The sequence below is a fragment of the Aquarana catesbeiana genome, unplaced genomic scaffold (assembly GCF_042186555.1).
Source record: "Aquarana catesbeiana isolate 2022-GZ unplaced genomic scaffold, ASM4218655v1 unanchor215, whole genome shotgun sequence".
Taxonomy (NCBI): Eukaryota; Metazoa; Chordata; class Amphibia; order Anura; family Ranidae; genus Aquarana; species Aquarana catesbeiana.
Genome location: NW_027362641.1, coordinates 478969 through 498925, shown reverse-complemented (window position 1 = coordinate 498925; position 19957 = coordinate 478969).

Below are 19957 nucleotides of genomic sequence, written 5' to 3'. Positions count from 1 at the left end.
TTTTATACACAGTACACTGCACTTTTAGGCTTGTTAAGAGTTTATTATATTTTTAGTTAGCCATGTCACTTTTGCATCTCCTCACTTCCGTTGCCCACATTACAACTAATGTGAGGCGTGTAACGCACGCCGGGTGGCCATTTTGGCCAATACCGGAAGTGATGTCTTTTCATCTGTTGAGCTGATTCTCATGAATACTGATGCACCCTCTATATATATCTCGGTGGCTACAGTGGGTGGAAACCCCCCAGATGACGTCTATGAAGACAAAACGTGTCGGGTAGGACCCCACTGTCGCCACTCTTTTACAGCACTGTTTTTACGCGGATCTACATGTGAGTGTATATCTTTATTTTAAATAAAATTTCTATTATAAACGGCCATTCCTTCTTTTTCTCTATTTGTTATCATCATCTTTTGGCTCTTAAAACATCGCCTCAAGGGACACAACAACGTGTGGGTCGTTCCATATACTCCACCCCTCCGGGACTCGTGGGACCATCCACATCTGTGGGACCATCCACACCCCTCCAGATTCGGGCACTGCTTTGAGGGATACAGCAATTTGTGGGACCATTCACAAACATCGCCTCTCCGGGCCACTTACAGCCACTCACCAACCCAAGCCTTATCCGACCCAACTGGGCGTATGCCCCTTTGGGTCTATCCTATCTGGTAAGCCTTCTCATCTCTCGGTGGTGTGTCTGTCTTCATTTAATTACCACCTTAATCAGCCACAGAACCTGTGTAATTAATGGGTGTCCTGGATTAAAGGGATGATGTGGCAACCCTATTACAAATGCCTCCATCTCATTATGCTTTTACATTGTGCTAATTCTGCTCTAACCATGTCTGTCCCTTCCAGTGCTTAATGTGTGCTTAATATGTTAAATGTCCAATCACATGACTCTGGCTTTATGTAAGCAACATCCATCAATTTAAACATAACCCTCGCATGTTCAGCATACTGCACTTTAATATTAATACTATATTCCATGAACACCACCTTCCAATGCCCCGGAGCTGCACCCAGACTTGTATCATCAATCTCTCTCATTCCTAAAATGTGATCTATATGTATATGCCCTGGCTCCATATCCATACAATCCACAGGTCTACACTCTGACCCTTTTTCTCCCAGCCTATCAGCAGAAACCAACCCCTCCCCTCTCCTCCCGCCCTCCCCTCACCTCTCATAAGCCCGCCGGGCAAGCATGGACACAAAGGTGCCATGCATGCTCCGAAATGCGTTAACGCCCACCGCCTTCATCTGATGTTACATCGGCTGCATGCGTTCCAGCTTGGTTGCAGAACCTGGGCCGACTCATTGCATCTTCACCTCCTCGCTAATTCACATCACCAGGGAATCTGACAGCTGCAGGACGGCTCTCTCAGACAGAGGAGGATTATAGAGATTCACTTGAGGACTAATCATTATATGCCTATGACCTCTTATTCTCTTGTAAGTGTTTTTAATCCCATTGTGCCTGTAATAAATCTTTTACCTTTTGCACTTAGAGGTGCCTTTCTCATTCCTTTACAAAATCCAATCTGTATCTGTTTTGTATCTGACTGATTTGTATTTTACTTCTGGGAGAATCAGTGAGCCAATCACACAAGCAGGAAATTATATTTCTGGGGGGACGGCCGTTCTGTACACCATCTGTGTAAAGAATGCCTCCAGGTGGTCATATTGCATTTTACAGAACATTACAGAGCTGCAGATTGAAGAGAAAAGGTCATTTTTAATAACATTCAATTACAATATGAGTTGAGCTTTTCTATACACTAAATTATTTTTTTTTCATTTGCTCATTTTTTTCTTATGAAAGTGGAATTGCCCTTTAACCTTTTCACTGCCAGAACCGTTTTTGCGTTTTTTGCACACATGTTTAAAAAATCATTTTAGGCCTGAAGATTACACAAAACCCCCAAACATTATATATTTTCTGAAAGCAGACACCCTAGAGAATAAAATAATGGTAGTTCAATTTTTAATGTCATACAATATTACTGCAAAGGTTAAGGAAATGCAACATTTCAGTAAAAATCACACTAACGTGAATTTTAGGCCAAACAAACGCAATGGTAAAATATAAAAGATGAGGTTTCATGTCAGTAAATACCCAACATGCCAAAGCTTATATTATTATGTGCATCAAATGGCGTCAAACTTCAGTATATATGCATTGTGTATATTGTGATTATGTCCACAAGTTAGCCCCCTCTTTCATGTGCCCTCGGGAATGCCAGCTCGGTCGTCAACAAACTAGCTTCTGTCAATGAACTTTTCCTCTCCAAATCCCTTAATCTATTTGCTATTACCGAAACCTGGCTCCAGGAATCTGACATTACCTTTCCAGCTGCCCTGTCCCACAGTGGCCTCCTCTGGATTCACTCCACCAGATCCAGTGGACGAAAAGGAGGTGGTGTTGGACTTCTCCTCTCCCCACAATGCATCTTCCAGGTTCTTCCCACACCTCCCTCTCTTTCCCCCTGCTCTTTTGAAATGCACTGCATTCGTTTTTTTCTCTCCAGCTTGTCTGAGGGTCGCAGATGACTTCTAGATGATTTCTAGATGACTACTCTGCATGGCTACCCTACTTTCTCTCCTCTGAAATACCTGCTATCATCCTAGGTGACTTTAACATTCCAATCAATGTTAATACTGCAACCACTTCTGAACTGCTCAATCTAACCTCCTCTTAACCTAACTCAATGGACACAAACCACCACTCATTCCAACGGCAATACTCTCGCCCTCATATTCTCCAATCGCTGCACTCCCTGCAACCTCTCTAACACCCCCTTTCCTCTCTCTGATCACAACCTTATCCATTTAACACTCTCCTTGTCTCCTGCCTCCCATGGTGCCAACCCACAAACCACTACCTGCAGAAACTTTCACAACATCAACCCTTCCCTTCTTCATTCTGATACTGATGGCCTTTATGACAAAATTGCACCCCTGTCCTGCCCAGACCTAACCACTTCCATCTACAACAACACACTATCACCACCCTAGATGTACTTGCTCCTCTTTCTACATGCAGAACCAGGCCCCATCTGCCACAACCCTGGCAAACAAACGACACCAGAAGTCTCAAGAGACGCAGCTCTTGAGCAAGCATGGCGTGAATCTAAATCCCTGCAAGACTTTACCCTCTACAAATCTGCCCTTCTCAAATACAACTCCTGCCTCCACACTGCTAAACAAACCTACTACAACACTCTCATTAAAACCTTCTTATCCAAACCTCGTCAACTCTTTTCTACCCTTAATTCCTTACTTCACCCACCACTGCCCCCACCCACCAACTTGCTTACCGCTCAACAGATTGCCAACTATTTCAAAAGCAAAATCGAAACCATTCGCAAGGAAACATCCAGCATTCAACTTCCTCCCCTACCCAATACATCAGCTCCAACACCACACTCAATACCTTCTTCCTTCTGCCTAGTTACCACCGATGAATTTGATAAACTCCTCTCCATGGCCCACTTCACCACCTGTCCCCTCACAATTACTGTGACCACCTTCCCATTTTATCCTAAACTACCTAACCCACTCACTTACCAACATCTTCAACCTCTTCCTCTCCTCTGGCACCTTTCCTTCCCTGCTCAAATATGCACTGGTTACCCCCATACTTAAAAAAACCCTCCACTAGACCCCACTTGTTTGAATAACTTATGACCCATCTCCCTGCTCCAATTTGCCTCCAATCTCATCGAACGCCTTGTCCATGACCAAATGAGTCGCTACCTCATGGACAACAACCTTCTCGACCCCCTTACAGTCTGGATTCCGTCCACAATATTCTACTGAAACTGCCCTACTAAAACTCACCAATGACCTACTAACTGCTAAAACCAATGGCCAGAACTCCATACTCATACTCTTATGCCCCGTACACACAGTCGGATTTTCCGAAGGAAAATGTGTGATAGGACCTTGTTGTCGGAAATTCCTACCGTGTGTAGGCTCCATCACACATTTTCCATCGGATTTTCCGACACACAAAGTTTGAGAGCAGGTTATAAAATTTTCCGACAACAAAATCTGTTGTCGGAAATTCCGATCGTGTGTACACAAATCCGACGCACAAAGTGCCACGCATGCTCAGAATAAATAAAGAGATGAAAGCTATTGGCCACTGCCCCGTTTATAGTCCCGACGTACATGTTTTACGTCACCGCGTTCAGAATGATCGGATTTTCCGACAACTTTGTGTGACGGTGTGTATGCAAGACAAGTTTGAGCCAACATCCGTTGGAAAAAATCCTAGGATTTTGTTGTCGGAATGTCCTAACAAAGTCCGACCGTGTGTACGGGGCATTAGACCTCTCTGCTGCCTTCAACACAATTGACCACCTGCTCCTCCTCAGCAAACTACACTCCCTTGGCCTCTGTGATTCTGCTTTATCCTGGTTCTCCTCCTACCTCTCAGCGCACTTTCAGTGTCACTTACAACTCCATCTCCTCTACTCCTCTTCCTCTCTCTGTTGGGGTATCCCAAGGCTCTGTCCTTGGGCCCCTCCTATTCTTACTATATACCTCTTCCCTAGGCTGGTTGATAACCTCCCATGACTTTCAATACCACCTCTACACCAATGACATCCAGATCTATCTCTCCACTCCTCAACTCACCCCCTCGATCTCCTCACGGATCTCAAAATTACTGAATGCCATCTCGGTATGGATGTCACACCACTTTCTCAAACTCAATCTTTCTAAAACTGAGTGTCAGGGACATGTCAGCAGTCGTCGGTGAATCTGCGTGCACGCAGGTCCACAAGAAATGTTTCTAGGTGAATTCAGCTAAATTCCCCACCAGGGGGCGCTGGCGCGCTCCCGCGTGTGCCCGTACACGCGTTCGCGGCTGCGCGCCCGTGCGCACGCCCGTTCGCGCTAGCGCCGTTTGGCGCCAAGGGCCCTTTAAAAGAGTGACAGGTGCTCATGTCAGGTGCTGTTCGTCTGCAGCTCTGCACCTGAAAGTTTCTGTATCTGCTTGCTTATTGTTTGCTATTGACCCGGCTACGTCTGACCACTCTCCAGTCTCCAATCCGACCCGGCTTGCCTGACCTCCTGCCAAAACGGACTGTCTGACCTTGTTTGCCTGTGTCCTGTGACGCTGCTTCCAGCCTGCTTGTTTTGCATCTAGCTGCTGTCATCGCATCTGTCTGCCTGCCCTCCGGCCTGCACCAGTTTCCTGCACCTGCGGTTCAGCCATCCCTGAGGGACATCCTTCCAGTTCCGGTGTCTGCTTCTGCTGGAACCTACATCAGGCCCTCCTACCCACTGCGCTCAGGAGACCACTGTTCCCACTTCCAGCGGCTCCTGAACCAGCGTTTAAGAGAGGTCTCCTTCCACCAGTCAGGCTCAACTACCAGGTACCTTACAGTACGAACAGCCATGACTGAGCCTGCAGGAGAGACCTCTCCCATTAAGGAGATCTGTATGCACTTGGCAGCCCTCACCCAAGCAGTAAAGACTTTACAGGACAGCTATGACAGACTAGAGGGTCAAGTGTTAAACCTCAGTGGTCCCAGTGGTGTGGCTCCTGCTCCCGCAGCCGTTCCAGTACAGGCTACTGCACCACCCTCCGTGGTCATGCTCCCACCGGAACCAAGAGTCCCTCTTCCTGAAAAGTTTTCTGGTGACCGAACCAAATTTTTGGCTTTCCGCAGCGCTTGTCAACTGTACTTCGGCTTACAGCCACGGACTTTTTCCTTGGAAGTCACCAAGGTGGGATTTATCATATCCCTTCTCCAGGGGGAACCCCAGACCTGGGCCCACCGCTTGCTTGAATCCAACTCTGTACAGATCCAGTCTTTACCCGCCTTCTTTGAAGCCATGGCCCAGATTTATGAGGACCCTCAGCGGGCTGCCACCGCTGAGGCAGCTTTGTTCGCGCTCCAGCAAGGCTGTAGGCCGGCCGAGGACTATGTCATGGACTTTCGACGCTGGAGCGCGGACACTCAATGGAACAACGCAGCCCTACGCCACCAGTTCCGCATGGGGCTATCTGAGGGCCTTAAGGATGAACTTGCCTGGGTGGGAATGCCTGACACCTTGGAGGAGCTTATTGCCCTTACAATCCAAATTGACCGACGCCTTCGTGAGCGCCGGTCTGAATGATCCTCTCAACAAACACGGCCTATGTGGATGACCACAAGAGCCCCGCTGCCTGCCTCCCGGTATCCACCTTCTGCCGGGCCAAGTCCAGTCAACCAAACAACTGATGCCTCCGAACCTATGCAACTGGGTCTTATGCGTACTACTCTGACCCCTGAAGAACGGGCACACAGACGCTAACTGAACCTTTGTCTCTATTGTGGCGGGATGGGCCACTATGTGAACAACTGCCCAGTAAAGACCCGTAAGTGTTTTTCTTCAACTCCAACCAGTTTATCCGCTTTAACAGCCAATGCCACTCAACTTGTCCTCCCTCTCTCATTACAGCTCCAGGGAAGAACAATTCAAGTCAACGCCATTGTTGATTCCGGGGCATGTAGCTGCTTTGTTGACTCTGTTTTTGCTACTCAACAAGATCTTCCTTTAAAGGATAAGACACATAGACTTTCAATTTTTCTGGCCGATGGATCCCATATAAAATCTGGACAGGTCTCTCAAGAAACCCTTCCTCTGTCTGCTACCTGCTCATCTTAGCACCGAGAAATCCTAGTCCTGGACGTTATCTCTTCACCACTTTTCCCAATCATTTTGGGGATGCCCTGGCTTCAAGCCCACAATCCTCTTGTTAACTGGGCCACGGGCGAGATCAAGTTTCAGTCACCCTATTGCCAAAGACATTGTCTACCTGAACCTGTCAATTCTGCTACCACCTTACTGTGTATGGACATTGACCCAGATCTGCTTCAAAACATACCAGAGGCCTATCAGGACTTTGCAGATGTGTTCAGTAAGAAGGGAGCAGACTCTCTGCCACCCCATCGTCCCTATGACTGTCCAATTGAGCTGCTTCCTGGAGCTGAGATTCCTTTTGGGCGCATCTTTCCGCTATCCGAAAAGGAACAAGAGGCACTTAAGGTTTACATCAATGAAAATCTTGAAAAGGCTTCATTCGACAGTCCACTTCACCAGCCGGGGCAGGAATATTTTTTGTCTCCAAAAAAGACCTTACGCTTCGCCCTTGTGTGGACTATCGGGAGCTAAACAAAATCACGGTCAAAAAACGTTATCCGTTGCCCCTAATACCCGAACTGTTTCAAAAATTAAGGTCCGCCATCATCTTTACCAAATTGGATTTGAGAGGGGCCTACAATCTGGTCCGCATTCGGGCCGGGGATGAATGGAAGACGGCCTTCCGGACCCGTTTCGGACACTATGAATATTTAGTCATGCCCTTCGGCCTTTGCAATACTCCTGCCACCTTTCAGCATCTGGTCAATGATGTGTTTAAGGATTTCCTGGACATCTTCCTAATTGTCTACTTGGACGATATTTTAATTTTCTCCAGTTCTCTCGAGCAACATAGGGAACATGTCCATAAAGTCCTGGCTCGACTCCGCCTGCACAGATTGTATGCTAAGGCAGAGAAGTGCGAATTTGAACAAAAGGAGATTCAGTTTCTGGGGTTAGTCATCTCCCCAACCGGCATCAAAATGGACCCTCAGAAAGTGTCTGCTGTGTTAGAATGGCCAGCACCCATGGACAAGAAGGGAGTACAACGCTTCATTGGATTTGCAAACTTTTACAGGAAGTTTATCAGGGGATTCTCTGCCATCATCTCCCCCATTACACAGCTTACCAAGCAGAATCTTCGTTTCCACTGGAACCCGGAAGCTCAGGAGGCCTTTGAAGAGTTAAAGAGGCGTTTCACGTCGGCTCCGATTCTTAGCCATCCTGACCCATCTTTGCCCTTTATCCTAGAGGTTGATGCCTCCGAAGTAGCTGTGGGTGCTATTATCTCCCAACGACAAGGCATCAAGGACCTGATGCATCCTGTAGGGTTCTTCTCTAGGAAACTTTCGCCGGCTGAACGGAACTACGATGTGGGGGACCGGGAGTTACTTGCTATCAATACAGCCTTGGAAGAATGGAGATATTTGCTTGAAGGTGCAGTCCATCCAGTACTAATTTATACGGATCACAAGAATCTGGAATATTTAAGATCTGCTAAAAGACTAAAACCCAGACAGGCCCGTTGGGCTCTATTCTTTACACGGTTTTGCTTCCATATCACCTACCGGCCAGGATCCAAGAATGTAAAGCCAGATGCGCTGTCGCGCATGTTTGATAATCCTAAAGACTCTTCTGTACCTGACACTATTCTGCCAGCAAATAGTTTCCTTCTCCTTCAAACAGATCTTCTATCCATGATCAGAGAAGCATCCCCAGAACCTTCAAGTCTCCAGGGGTCCTCTTTAACACCTCGAGATGGACTATTATGGAGGGGAAGTCAAATTTTTGTACCAGAGAACGTCCGAGTCAAGGTGCTAACACTCTTGCATGACCATCCACTTGCAGGACATTTTGGGGTCCATAAGACCCTTGAGTTGGTGCAGCGCACCTTTTGGTGGCCTAACCTAAAGGAATTTTGCAGAAAGTATGTTAACTCCTGCTCTGTCTGCATCCAGAATAAAACTCCCAGGAACAGAGCTTGTGGACTACTAAGACCATTGCCTATACCAGATAGGCCCTGGAGGATGATAGCAATGGACTTTATAGTTGAATTACCATGTTCTGAGGGATGTTCGGCAATCCTTGTGGTCGTTGACCGGCTATCCAAAATGGCCCACTTCGTGCCCCTAAAGGGAACACCTTCTGCTGTGGAGACAGCCCGTGTGTTCATTAAGGAAATTGTCAGGTTACATGGGATTCCCGCAAACATAGTGTCTGATAGGGGGGTACTGTTTACTTCACGCTTTTCGAGAGCCCTTTGTGAAAACCTGAAAATTGAACTAGCTCTGTCCTCAGCATACCACCCCCAAACAAATGGGCAAACTGAAAGGACAAATCAGACTTTGGAGCAATACATTAGGTGTTTTACATCTTTTGTGCAAGATGATTGGGTGTCCCTGCTGCCCCTAGTGGAATTCGCTTATAACAATGTCAGTCACACTGCCACCGGTCAATCCCCTTTCTTTGCTAATTATGGGTTTCATGCATCTTTTTTACCAGATTTTCTTTCAGAATCCTCAGTTCCAGCGGTCCAGGACACAGTGCAATTTCTCAATCGTAACAACCGGATCTTGCAGGAAGCGGTATCCAAGGCGCAAGCGGACAATAAGAGGTTCTTTGATCAGAAAAGAAGAGGAGATCTAGATCTTCAGCTTGGCGACAAGGTATGGCTGTCTACCAATAATATTAGATTGACATGTCCTTCCAAGAAGCTTGCTCCTAAATTTATTGGGCCTTTCCCTGTGAAAAGGAAAATTAATGAGGTATCTTATGAATTATGCTTACCTGACTCACTCAAGATACACCCCGTGTTTCACGTGTCACTCTTAAAGCCTGCTGTAGATGACCCTTTTCCTGATAGGGGCACCAGGGTCCCTGAACCAGTTCTGGTGGACGGCAATGAGGAGTATGAAGTGGAATCCATCCTTGACTGCAGAAAGAGGTCTGGGCAAGTACAGTTTTTAATTAAATGGAAGGGGTATGGTCTGGAAAACAACTCATGGGAACCTGACTGTAATATTCATGCCAAACGTTTGATTCGTGCCTATTTCTTTGCCCATCCTGAAAAGAAAAGTCAGCTGGGCATCCGGAGGTTGCCCGTTGGGAGGGGGCAATGTCAGGGACATGTCAGCAGTCATCGGGTGAATCTGCGTGCACGCAGGTCCACAAGAAATGTTTCTAGGCGAATTCAGCTAAATTCCCCACCAGGGGGCGCTGGCGCGCTCCCGCGTGTGCCTGTACACGCGTTCACGGGTGCACACGCCCGTGCCCGTTCGCGCTAGCGCCGTTTGGCGCCAAGGGCACTTTAAAAGAGTGACAGGTGCTCATGTCAGGTGCTGTTCGTCTGCAGCTCTGCACCTGAAAGTTCCTGTATCTGCTTGCTTATTGTTTGCTATTGACCCGGCTACGTCTGACCACTCTCCAGTCTCCAATCCGACCCGGCTTGCCTGACCTTGCTTATTCTGTTACCTGTTGCCGAACTCCTGCCTGTCTGACTATCCTTGGATCATCCATCCTGTTTATACCTGCCTGATCTCCTGCCAAAACGGACTGTCTGACCTTGTTTGCCTGTGTCCTGTGACGCTGCTTCCAGCCTGCTTGTTTTGCATCCAGCTGCTGTCATCGCATCTGTCCGCCTGCCCTCCGGCCTGCACCAGTTACCTGCACCTGCGGTTCAGCCATCCCTGAGGGACATCCTTCCAGTTCCGGTGTCTGCTTCTGCTGGAACCTACATCAGGCCCTCCTACCCACTGCGCTCAGGAGACCACTGTTCCCACTTCCAGCGGCTCCTGAACCAGCGTTTAAGAGAGGTCTCCTTCCACCAGTCAGGCTCAACTACCAGGTACCTTACACTGAGCTTGCAATATTTCCTCCTTCCTGCCCCCCATGACTTTGCCATTAAGATCAACAGCACCATTGGTCCCTCCACACATGCCAGGGTGCTGGGTGTCATCCTTGGTCCCTCCACACATGCCAGGGTGCTGGGTGTCATCCTTGACTCTGACCTCTCCTTCAGCCCCCACATCCAATCACTGGCTAAATCCTGCCGCCTTAACATCTGCAACATCTCCAGAATTTGACCCTTCCTGACTAATGACACCACAAAGCAATTGATTTACTCCTTGATTATTTGCCGCCTTGACTACTGTAACTTACTCCTTAGAGGCCTACCCTTATGCAGGCTATCCCCCTTCAGTCTATTATGAATGCTGCTGCTAGACTAATACACCTCACTAATCGATCTGAGACTGCTGCCCCTCTCTGCCAATCCCTTCACTGGCTTCCCCTACCTCACCGTATAAAATTATAACATACAAGCCCATCCACAACATCGCCCCCAGCTACATCAAAAACCTCATCTGCAGATATCACCCAAATTGTCCCCTCCGCTCCTCCCAGGACCTCCTGCTCTCTAGCTCTCTTGTTATCTCCTCTCATGCTCATCTTCAGGACTTTTCCAGAGCCTCTCCCATCCTCTGGCGATCAGCCAGATCAGTGCATATCCACCTTTAGGATATCCCTGAAAATTCACTTATTCAGGGAAGCCTATCCCACACCCACCTAACAAGTCCCCGAGCCACCCCCCCCATCAAATCATTCCCTGCATCTATTACCTTTTTGTACCACCACCCCCTCCCTTTAGAATGTAAGCTCTACAAGCAGGGCCCTCCTGTCCATTCTATATTGTACTGTTATTGTGCTGTCCCCCCTCTACATTGTAAAGCACTGCGTAAACTGCTGGTTCTATATAAATCATGGATAATAATAATAATAATATTAAGTATTATGATCACTGTTTTCACGCGTAGGCACATGCGTTTACATTCATGCATGTGTATATGTGCAGGTGGGAGGCCTCACATTTTTTGTGGGGGAGGGTTATGTACTTGGGTGTAACTTTATTTTGAGAAATTTTTTTTTTTTTACTTAACTTTTTTTCATCACATTGGGGACAAAAAGTCCCTGATGTGATTTTCTTTTTTTTTTTTGGTGACAGGTTCTCTTTATTGAGATATATAGGGTCTAAAAGTCCTCTGATGTCTTCTCTGTGCTCCACTAAATGCGATCTGCATTGCAAAATATTATTTCCCGGCTGAGCGAGCCGGAGACACCGAGAACTTGACCTGGAAGTGATGTCAGAGACATGGCTTTCTGGGTCACAAGAAGGAGAGGAGAGTGGATGTGTGTCCACTATTCTCTTTCCCCTCCAGCCACCAGCACATACCATGGAGCTCCCGGGCCCGCAGATGGGTAAACAGAGCCCTATAAGCATGGCCCAGGAGGCTGCCTGGCAGTTTCACACACAATCCTGTTGGCTGTAGCCACTGGATTGTGAGGGCAATACCCCCCCACTGTCAGGTCCATACGACCTATGGACCCAGAGCAGAAAGGGTTAAGTGCCTCTTTTCTGGAGTGAATACCTGTAATCTATCAGTCCTCATAGCTGAGATCCTCTGTCTCCCTTGTTCATTTTGTTGCCATTTGCTGAACTCTTTCTAATTCATTGACATCTTTCCTGAGGATTGGTGACCAAAACTGAACCGTATATTCAAGATGAGGCTGAGCCAGTGTATTGTAAATGGGTAGATTTATCTCTGGAATGTTCGCTATTTCCAAAGCAAATTGTTTATAAATAGTCCCATTAAAATGTATCTAATTATAAGTGCTCAGCAAATAGGTAACCTCATCCCAATGACCTTCTCTGATTGTTTATCTAGTTATATCTCAATCTATAGTCAAAAAAAGTACAAAACATTCTATATACTTGTTACCTATAATCATTTTTGTCATTTTTTTTAAGCTGTCTAGCTATGTAAAAGAAGTCCAGTACAAGGATCCGAATGGAAAGGTCATGATTTTTAATGATAAAGGAGAACTGCCCAGCCCACTGGGAATTGTAAATTGGATTACAAGAATTAAAGGTAGAAATATCACTGATTGGATGATTGTGGGCTACTTTGATGGGTCCCTTTCAGAGGGTCAGCAACTTACACTAGATCCAGAGCGAATATCATGGCAAGGAGACAAGGTGAGTTACACTGGGGAAGATGATCCAGAACTTATACAAGAAACATACTAGTTTTTGACCCTAAAGCCCATCTCCAGACAAAACCCAACCCCCTCCCTCCATCCTGTTCATAGATGGCCAACATCTGCCCTGACTCATTCCATGGTGATTAGATGAAGGTGTCAGTGCTGGCTGTGTGGATATAAGTGGCGGGATATGTTCCCATCACTCATTATACCTGAAGAAGTGGATAAACTACAAAACATCTTCTACATTACAAAACAAGTCCAGCTGAACGTGACTGACTACTATTACCTCCCCCTCCTCATCACACATACCGGGACATAGACACTCATAGAATGACCCCGACTCCTGTGCACAGAAGAATATAAAAGACTTTGGAGTGGAATGACGGACAGTATTATCCATGGCCAGATTCTAGATAAATTAGACTCATGCGGGCTGGCATGTAATTGCCAACATCCGTTAGTATACCAAACAAAATAACACCTCAAGATTTGGGGATTTTAAAGGCAATGTAAACAGGTAATTTTTATAAAAAATATATATATTATTAATACAAAAATATCTAAAAACAATGATCATGTGGATCCAAACAAATTAATTAGAGTTGATACATAAAAATACATATAGTGACATATGCTGGTATCAAAAAGTAGCAAAATACAACTAATTTCAACAAAGAGATAAATAACATAGCTCTAGGTGATACATGGTTGCGAAGTCCGACTTGTTTCAAGAAAGTACATAAAAATTCTTCATCAGGGACATATAGCAACTTTCTGAAAATACAAAAATTGTATCAATACATATTTTCAAAGCATTATTAGGTGTATCCAAGACGCCTGTTAAGAAACACTTACATATTTAGATGTTGATCCTAAGACTGAGGAAAGAACAACTCCAAACTAGGCACTCCACCACCAACAGAAATAACCCTCCATCGCAGGGGGTCCCAAGAGTGAAACACTCAACAAGGACATCAAATACCGGGAGGATCCCGTGCATCTTTTTTGTCAGTGATTTTGGAGAGTTGGGACCACCATGAACTAATTCTTTGGGGATTTATCTATTATTATATGTTTTCTGTTTCATTTGAATAAAGTGGATGCTGTCTTAGTTTTGATATTACAGGAACCCCACAATATTATACCATATGATTTAGAATATTATGTTTTCTTATATATACATGTCCATGTTTTTCTGTTACAATGATGTTCTTCCTGGGACTGGGATTTTTTTTCTCCAACTCAGCACCCACCCCCAGTTGTCACCATTGCATTCCTGGAACACGTAGGCCCCCGTTTAGTTAATGGGGGGCCTTCTCTGTGGGGACCTGGATAGCGGCACCGGTGCCACTCCTCCGGTTTTTGCCTAGGGGCTTTTTTAGTGTGTTGGGGCTTTTAGTCTCTCCGGAGTTACATGAACTTCACCAGAAAAGTACATTCTGATTTTTTTGTGAGGCACTTGTCCCTCTATGACCCATAAGAGGTTTGGGTCTTCCCTGGTTTCTCTTAGGTGGCCGGATGCTTCCTTCCATCTGTGGTGTCTGCCATTGCTGGCTCCAATATGCTTTTAATATATCTGCCTATGCAGGTAGTATTGGGAAACACATGTTGAGCTGGTCCAGCCGCGGCATTAGGCTGACATTCACTGGGTAGGGCTGAGGGATCTACTTCGTATATCTGCCGATGGTGAATTAGCTCCTCCCCATGCAGCGGTAGTCTTTGGGTACTTCCATCTTCCAGGTCGACTGTGGGCTTTTCCCACCTCTGGAATGGCAGAGGCTCCATTTCCTTGGTTACGTCGGATATGTTCTAACTTGTTGCCATGGTAATGTTGCCGCTGCTTCCCCTTGGGCGAGGTGTTCGTTCCCCAAGCCGCCTGGTCGACGTACATTGCCTTTGCTACATCGGATGCTTTCCAACGTCGTTGCCATAGTGACGGCGCTGACTTCCCCTCGGGTGAGGTGTTTGCTTCCCAAGCCGCCAGGCCGGCATATGTTCGTAAGCCAGCCCATCCCTCTGCTCTCCAACTGTCCACCCCATCATTGACACAGCGGCTAGGTCCGTGTGACGTCATGTCTTGGTGCCCTTTTTGATTACTGGGGACATATAAGGAGGACGCCGAGAGCCCACGGGATGTCATCTCTACTGTGTGTATTGAGGATTTTTGGTTCAATTACAAGGTGATCACTTTCTCTGGGGGGGACCGTTAATCTTGCTGTATATTGTTCGATGGCAATGGGTTTATCCTAGCTGTAGCACATCCAAATTTTTGCTCCTTGTAAGTTTTTTTTTTTTTTTTTTTTTCTCTGGATATAGATTTTACAAGCCATTTATTTTATTTTTGTTTCAGGACCTTCCCCCTTTTTTCTCCCTAGAATGTGGGGGTTTGCATTGTAAATATTCTTGGAGTCATAGGTATTTGATGTCCTTGTTGAGTGTTTCACTCTTGGGACCCCCTGCGACGGAGGGCCATTTCTGTTGGTGGTGGAGTGCCTAGTTTGGAGTTGTTCTTTCCCCAGTCTTAGGATCAACAACTGAATACGTAAGTGTTTCTTAACAGGCGTCTTGGATATGCCTAATAATGCTTTGAAAATATGTATTGATACCATTTTTGTATTTTCAGAAAGTTGCTATATGACCCTGAGAAAGAATTTTTATGTACTTTCTCGAAACGCGTCGGAATTTACAACTACATATCATCTAGAGCTATGTTATTTATCTCTTTGTTGAACTTAGTTGTATTTTGCTACTTTTTGATACCATCATATGTCACTATATGTATTTTTACGTATCAACTCTAATTTGTTTGGATCCACATGATCATTGTTTTTAGATATTTTTGTATTAATAAAATATATATTTTTTATAAAAATTACCTGTTTACATTGCCTTTAAAATCCCAAAATCTTGAGGCGTTATTTTGTTTGGTATCCATGGCCAGATTCTACCCAGAACTTCTGAATTCATCTGACTGTAAAAAGAATAAAAAAAAACAGTTTAGAGAAGTAATTCCCCCGATCAGACATTTGCAGTTACTGTATATACACTAAAAAACAAAAAAACATTGAGCTACCTGGATTTCTGGACTTCTTTATGGGTGACTCATGCAGTCAAATGCAGTAGATTTTCTCTTTGGATTTCTAAAGCAGCGTTTATGCTTGTACTGATAGTTTTGTTGCTGTAACCTTTCTAATGAAAGGATTCTGCTAGTACTCCTAGATGTCTATTTCTGTCTTCTGGTTCAGAGCACATGCTGTGGTATCCAGACTAATGAAGGGCCACCTTCTGGAATGGTCCATGTGTTTCCACCAAGGTATACTGTACATTCTGCATCATTTTAAACATCAGAAGCTTGGCTAACCTACACTATTATAGCTGTACTTTTGCTCTTGAACAGATCATATAGCTCTATATTATCTCAGGTCCCAAGAGGTCAATGCTCCGAGGAATGTCTTCCAGGGTTCCGAAAATCTGTAAGAGAAGGATATCATCCATGTTGTTATAATTGTGCTCCATGTTCAGAAGGAGAAATATCAAACCATTCTGGTAAGCTTTAGGTTTCTTTAAGTATAAATTCTGATATTGAATTAGAAAATTAAAGCATTTAAAGTCCTTTTAAAGTGATTCTGTAACCACTTTACACTTTTTAGGCTGAACATCTCCCTAAATTGTATGACATTAATGATTACTGATGGTGCCTTTCTGCACTTTTCTTCTACCTCTGACCCTTCTAGAAGTGTTGGAGGCTTTCTCAAGCAAGCAACTGGAAGCTCCTTCCTCCTCCTGTCTGTCTGACAAAGCCTCTGACACATCTGCATTTATCTAAAAGAAATGATCTGGAAAATTATTTCACTGAAGAGACCAAAAGTGTTAAAATATGGGAATGTCATTGTTACATACATGTTAAAGTTACAGATAGACTGTGTCATGGCCATCACTGAGGCTGAAGGTTCTTTGGTTTTCAGTAGGGCATCATCACACTTTATTTATGACTAAAACTTTCTTGAGATATTCAACATATACTGTATATTGTTCCAACATTTTTGTTTGTTTTGTATGCCTTTTAATTCATATTTATTATTACCAACTTAACTACAAAAAACTTTAAGGCAAACCACTTCCGGACCGCCCTTTAGCAGATTTACCGCTACAGAGCTGCCCTCCAGTGCAGGATCTCGTGTATATATACATGATTCTGCACTCCCACCTGAAGGGGGTGCACATGCCCCACCAGCGGGCTGCTTCTGCTGTGATTAATCACAGCAGAAGCCGCTCCCTGGGTGCTGGGTACTGGATGTCTGCTGGCACCCGTTGATCATCATTAAAACACACAGAAGCGAGATCTGTATGTAAACAAGGCAGATCTCTGTTCTGACAAGGGGGAAGGATGGATTCTGTGTCCCTGCAAAGCGCAGAATAAATCCATCTCTTTCCCTGGTAAAAGCAGAACACACAGTACACAAAAACACTGGCAAGGCAGAAGGATAACTGTTTTATCGCCCCTGATGTTTCATCCCTTCCCAGCCAGTGTCATTGGTTCCCAGAAAGTATCAAAAGTGTCAGTTAGTGTCAGATTGTCTGCCACACTAACACAGTCCCTCTATAAGTTACTGATCACTGCCATTACTAGTATTAAAAAAAAAGAAATTAAATAAAATAAAAATTTCATAAATATATACCACAGTTTATATACCACAGTTCACATAAACCAATCAATATACGTTTATTGGGATATATTTTTTTTTACCAAAAACATGTAGCAGAATACATTTTGGCTTACATTTATGAAGAAATTTGATTCCGTTAAACATTTTTTATTGAATGTGCTTTATAGCAGAAAGTTTTTTTTTTTCAATAATTTTGGTCTTTTTTGTTTATAGCGCAAAAAACAAAAAGCGCAGAGGTGATCAAAAAATGGCCTGGCCATGAAGGGGGGTAAATCTTCTGGAGGTTAAGGGGTTAAGGAAAAATATGGAAAAAAAAAATTTAATACTGTCAAATAGCTACCGTGCCTAATGTTATTTTCACTTATTTTTCCCCTACAGACAGTGAACTCTGCAAGAAGTGTCCTGAAAATGAATGGCCCAACAAAGCTAAAACTATTTGTATTGAGAAGGTCAATGAGTATTTATCATACAAGGAGGACATTCTAGTTTTATTTTTTTCTATAACTTCACTCATATTTGCTACAACATCTCTCCTTATACTTGGACTATTTGTTTGGTTTCGGAGGACTCCCATAGTCAGAGCCAATAACCGAAACCTCAGCTTCATTCTGCTCCTCTCCCTCATACTGAGCTTCCTTTCTGTATTCCTGTTCCTTGGCCGTCCTGTGGATATTACCTGTATGCTGCAACAAGTCACTTTTGGAATTCCCTTCACCATCTCAGCATCTTCTATCCTAGCCAAAACCATCATGGTCTTCATTGCTTTTAAGGCCACCAGACCTGGAAGCTCTTGTAGAAAATGGGTGGGAGTCAAACTTCCCAATACAGTCATGTTATTCTGCTCATCCATTCAGGTTATGAATTGCATTCTCTGGTTGTCCATCTCTCCACCATTTCAGGAGTATGACATGGACTCCTATCCTGGGAAGATCATCATTCAGTGTAATGAAGGCTCAGTTATCGGGTTCTACTCTATGTTGGGTTATATGGGGTTTCTGGCAGCTGTGAGTTTTGTTCTGGCTTTCATGGTGAGGACATTACCGGACAGTTTTAATGAGGCCAAGTACATCACCTTCAGCATGCTGGTGTTCTGCAGTGTCTGGATTGCCATGATCCCGGCCTATCTGAGCACCAGAGGGAAATACATGGTGGCTGTGGAGATATTCTCCATACTGACCTCCAGTGCTGGAATATTATTGTGTATGTTTTCTCCAAAACTCTACATTTTGCTTTTCAAACCTGAACTGAATACACAGAAAACAATGCTGAGGAAAAGAACGCTGTAAATGTAACACATTGATTCAATGTATAATACTGTAGATCAGATTAAACAAAATCAGCCATATTGTTAAATCATCATTGTCGTCATCATCATCATCATCATCATCATTATGAAGGACTTTTATTGTATTTTTGTATTGTAAGTCCTAGTTGCAATCTCAGAACACCCAATAAGAGGATAATATGTGACCGGTCTAAACTACGTGGCATGTTCACCAATGCCAGGAGCCTGGCGAACAAGATGAGTGAACTAGAGATTGATTCAATGTATAATGCTGTAGACCAGATTAAACAAGCTTAGTCAGATTGTTACCATCATTATTGTCATCATTTTGAATGACATTATCATGAGCATGATCTTTTTTGGGGTACATTGACTGTCTTCTGTCTGCCTATTGTATAGAAGTGGATGGAAGGTGGATGTTACAGGATTGGATGCTATTTTAGAGCTTCATTTTTTTCTTGCTCTTACATGCCCCCTAGCATGCACAAGCAAAGTACTGTGACTGCACTGTACATTGGACATTGCTGATCACAAGAAAATGCTGTGACCAATCAAAGCATCACACAATGTAATCAACACCTGAAGTTAGCAGCTTGCCCCCACTTTGCCCTCACACATTGATTGGAATAAGATAGAAAAGAAAGATTCAAGATCACCACCCAGTACAAGTACAATTCAGTACCAGCAGTACCAGAAACCGCTTCATTCTTCCTTCTATTATCATTCATCCCTCTACAGCACAGACATCAAACACAAGGCACACGAGCTGAATACGGCTCACCAGGCCTTGACATGTGATCCTCCAACCCAGTTCTGCATCCTGAATGTGGAACTCCATTCTATCTCTCACCCTCCGCTCCTCACTGTCACTTGTATACACAGAAGCCTTCTATGATTACAAGGGTCATCTTTGCTCTCAGTGGTTCCTGGAACTAACAGATCCCTGTACACACTCACAGTGGGGCACAGCGGGGACAGATCTCCAGAATCTGAGAGAAAACGATCTCCCTGCAGGGTGAGGCAGAGCCACCTATACAGGGAGGTACTAGAGTCAGGTCAGGTAGGAGAGAGAGATGTGAGGAAGCTTTGTAGAAGGGGTGAGGTTGCACACTGTGCATAGTGTTCCCCTGAACCCTCCGCTCTGTACATAATGTGATCCTGAACTCTGAATTCTCTATGTAACACGCTCTCTAACCATGAACTCTGTACGTAGTGCACCTCAGCTACAACTGGCCCTTTAAAGGCAACCATACTGCTTAAATTGAGTTTGACATCCCTGCCCTACAGTATCTAGGCAATTGTTTTCTTTCAATCTTTTCT